The sequence below is a fragment of the Ovis canadensis genome, chromosome 3 (assembly GCF_042477335.2).
Source record: "Ovis canadensis isolate MfBH-ARS-UI-01 breed Bighorn chromosome 3, ARS-UI_OviCan_v2, whole genome shotgun sequence".
Classification (NCBI taxonomy): Eukaryota; Metazoa; Chordata; class Mammalia; order Artiodactyla; family Bovidae; genus Ovis; species Ovis canadensis.
This window is the reverse complement of record NC_091247.1, coordinates 127,222,497-127,227,357: the sequence shown is the minus strand read 5'-3', so window position 1 is coordinate 127,227,357 and position 4,861 is coordinate 127,222,497.

Here is a 4,861-nt window from a genome sequence, read left to right as displayed (position 1 = left end):
ACTAACTACTTACAAAACTAACTTTAGGATGTAGTAGTATTTGTGAATCTTTATTGATACATAACAAGATCTAGCAAAAGAGATAAAAATTACCCTAATTTTGAAATAGTTTGAAAACTCTTCTAATCATATGATAAACTTCATCAATCATTATTTCAAGATATCATTAATACTCTATGCAAATATCTGTTCTATTGGTGACAAAGCACAGGTACTGCTAAAGCTACTCAGATTTGTTGTCTATATTTATAAAGAAAATGCTACGTTTCATTCTAAGTGTTATCTGAAACAAGGACCTATTATTTTTCTATCACAGTTTATGGATCCTCTGAGTTCTATCCAGATACACCCTCTTTAATCCGCTCTCCCTATGTTATGAATTCTGCTGTAGGGGTATGGAGAGTTTGAGCATTTGGATCTTTTCATATTCTCTAACTGGACTGTATAAGTAACCTGTGAAAGTGAAAGTCACTCAGTTATGTCCGACTCTTTTTGACCCCATGGACTATACAGTCCACAGAATTCTCCAGGCCAGGATACTGCAGTGTGTAGCTTTTCCTTCTCCAGGTTATCTTCCCAACCCAAGGATCAAACCCAGGTAGGCAGATTCTTTACCAGCTGAGCCACAAGGGAACTATTTTTATAAGTAACCTATAAAGGGCTCCTTTTGCTTTCCACCAAAAACTTATGTTTTGACAATTCTGGTAATTGTTTTGAATTATTGTCTTAAAGTGTATGTCAAATTAAATAAGAAAATATTACTAGTATATATGATATGAAGATGCATGAAAACCTTCAGTATGTAGTGTCTCTTCCTAAAGTCACACTTGCTATAAAATAGTGTCATGATGAAATGCTCGAGTCATTTATTTGTCCCTTGAACTTGGAAAAATGCAAAGTGGTATACAACTCTAAGAAAAGAAAAACTTCTGTCAATTCTCTACTGTTTTATGCAGTAAAACTGAAGAAATAGTTAGACCTTGCTTTGGAGTCTTGCTTGCCATGTTTGCAATATATTTCCAAGATAAATGATGGCGGTATGTTTATTTAAAAAGTAGTTACTCAAATAGAACAAAATCTCATTCTAGCAATTACTATACACTGTAAAACCAGTATCACATTTATTTTTGAGATTCTGGGCCATAACTGCTGACTCTACTACCGTTAGGCATTTTACTTCTGATTTTGTTTTCATTTGCATCATTAGGGACATTACTGCCTGGCTTGTATAAAACACACGCAATATACGACAAAAACAAAAGTGTAACTTAATATATAACCTTTTATTAAATTCCCTCACAAAAGTCATACTTACCTTAATGCAGAATATGAATAGCTATTAGAAGATGTCTGTTGGATTTTTAGATGCCTAATTTCTGTAAGTAGAAATGGCTTGACGTTAACCAATTATCACTAGCGGGATAGAACCTCTGACTGCCAATGCAGGAAACACAAGATAAACTGGTTCAATCACTGGGTCACAAAGATCCCCTGGAGGAGGAAATGGTAACCCACTCCAGTATATTTGCCTGAAGAATCACATGCACAGAGGAGCCTGGGGGGCTACAGTCCCTAGGGTTGCAGAGAGTTAGACACGACTGAAGCAACTGAACACGCATGCACACACCCATGTATCTTTATAGTTTAATCAAGAAAAAGATAAGTCAGCCCAAGTTGGATCTTAATAATAAGCTGCTGCTGCTGCTAAGTCACTTCAGTCATGTCCAACTCTGTGTGACCCCACAGATGACAACCCACCAGGCTCCCCTGTCCCTGGGATTCTCCAGGCAAGAACACTGGAGTGGGTTGCCATTGCCTTCTCCGCTTAATAATAAGATGGTTTCCATGTTTTTCCTAACATACTTGGCAGTGAAAGTGGTCATTATTTTTAATAAAAATATATCTTAACATAATCACTCATCATTTACAATACTATTTGACTTAAACGTTGAATGACAAAAGTCAGGGTCATTGGTAAGTTTAGAAAATTCTTCAAGAATTTCAAAAGGCTTATACAAACACTGTAGTTGATCTTTTCACTTCTTATTTTTAGCCAAGGAATTGTTTAGTTACTGATAAACTAAAACTATAGCATTACATGTAAGACAGCGTTACATAAAACACAAGGTGAGGAATGAACGGTACTATGGAAGTCAGATAAGGACCGAGTCCTTGAACAGAAAACACAGATACTAAAAGGAAACAGTAACATGTCGTCTTTGTGAAAACTGCATTGGTCCGTCCCTTACCCCTTCCTTGGAGGTAAAACATCAACAGCCAACTGAAATGATGAAACTAATACACTCCAGTAACTTATACACATAATTTCATGAATTTCCTTAAGGTTATTCCAGGTAAGGAACCTGTTATCAAGATATGCTGTCAGGACTGAGGGCCAGGATTACAATGGCTTTCTTTCTCTGCTTTCAGAAAAAGTTACATAAGAAGAAAATAATCAGTAGTTACTATCGTTAAGAAATAAATATTTTCAAAATTCCACAAACCATTTTCTGAAATTTAATGTTTTTCAAATAAACAGCAAACTTTAGCTAATATTCCATTAAATTTGCTTCTTAAGTTCAAACCTTAACCAACTCACTCAGGAAAAAAAAAGTATAGGAATCATCTACTAAACCATCTGTGCAAGAAAAGTGTGGAAGGGACAAATAGAGGATGAGATTGTTACAGGGACAAATGTCAAAGGGGATCAACTATATGATAAACAAAGACATCCAATTTCAATACTGTTGAGCCCACTTTTAAATATGTATATTCAACGTTTTTGTGAGTGTTACGAATTCTAGTATACATAAATTTTTTAACCTAAGTTCAGAAAGACAAAGAGAAAATTCAGGAAGTGCCTCTATGCACTCTTTATTTTAGCTTTGTCTTAATACATCAGAAGTAATTATATGTTAATTTTTTATTATATTTTAGCAACTTGAATACATAATAAAATTTTCAGCCAATAAAAACAAAGGTTGGAATGTTAACTGAAAAAAATTCATGCAATTCTTACTGCCTTCATAAAATGTGAAGCATGATTGAGGGTACAAACTTTAGGCACATGTCTGTCCACAAAGATTACAAACTCATCAAGAACAAGAACTATGGATCCGTTACTTATTTTATTATCCCAAATAGTACTTCACACACTGTAGGTGTCAAAAAAACCCATGCTGATTGAATTAAATTTATACAAGAACCGATGCAGAACTTCAACTAAAAACATATTATTAAATTGAAGAGAATTGAGCTACAGAAGCTCCAACTAATTATTAGAATATAATGAGGGTGAAAACTTAGAGAAGGAAAAAATAAGATATGAAGTAAAATTCAAACCTGATTTAAAAGAGTTTTATCTCTCACTTTAATTAGGCAAGGGACCCTAATTTTCAATTATGAAAGAAAGCCGGAAAAAATGAACATGGACACCACTGAGTGGGGACATTTCTGAAAAGAAAATCTTACATTTTAGTTTAAGTTTTAGTTCCCAAATTTCTACTGACCACATACATGTGTGTATTAAAGTCATTCTAAAACATGAAGGATATTTAACAGCTGCCTAAACAACCCTTGAACAAAAGCTCCTGCATGTAAGCACAATTCTCAGGGCCAAAGTTGCACAAGTTTGTCTTGGGAACAAAACTAAAAAGAGAGAACACAAAAGTCATAAAGAACAGAGTGATTATGAAGTCAAGGAATGTCTGTTTAGGACATCACTCATCTCTATCATCTGCCTAATTTAAAACTTTATTACAGAAATGTCTAACTGCTGTAAATATCTTCCCACTAGAGACACTTACCGAATTTAAGTACTTTTTCTGAAATTTAATTTTTAAAAATCAGTTAATCTTGTCCTTTAGCCTTTAGGACTTCCATTCATATCTCTAAAGGCTGTAGGAACCACAAGGAAGATTCTGAGTACAAAGAGCAGATGGTGCTCTGATCCAAGTCATGGAAGTCATCTTCATTTCAATTAATTTACTTTGCCTTTATGAACTTAAGAGTCTTTCAAGGAGGCTGACATTTCACTCATCTGAAAAAGCCTGGAATGTGACAGGGGAAAGGGAGGAGAAGTAAATCAAAGGGCTTAGCAGTTTTCCAGATGCAATGTATTTTTCTTTTCTTCTTTTCCACCAGAAATTTGAGAGGCTTCTGACATTTTAATTCCGTGCAAAACCACAGTAGCAAAAAATGTGTACAGCTTCTATGTCAAACAAACAAACACACACACGTGCACTTGGACATACTCATGATACAAATATACATTCCAATTTGCTGTTCCTTTAAGTGAATATTTCTTTGAGTGTATTTATTAGATGTTTGTGTGTAGTTTCACCGACCCCATTCCAGTTTAAAAGCAACAGCAGATTTTGCAACTTTCTTTTTCTCTTGTGTGTGATAACTAATCGCTGAGGCCATGCTGGCTTGTTCATTAGAAAAGATACTATTTATAGAAACTGTTCTCATAACTGTACTTTTAATCATATCAGGATATTTCAGTTATCACCTTTAGCCACATGGTTTCAGGAAACAATGCCCAAATAGTTCATGCAAATACTGGTCATTTCTGAAGAGCTCTTTTTTCATTGCATGGAAATTCACTAAAACATCTAGAGGTAAAAAATCTTCGAAGCCCATAGATAAATTCTCAGCAACAGAGGATATGCCCATTATGCCTTGGAGCCAGAGATGGAAAAATGGCAGTTAACTCCCCAAAATACCCTGCTTCAATATTTACCTGACAGCTTCAGTATCTTGACATTTTCCCCAGTGCATTTCCTCCTTTTTCAGATATTATTTTACAAGGGATTTCTTGTTACACAGAACTAACATAAATCAATCTATAACAGAGGAA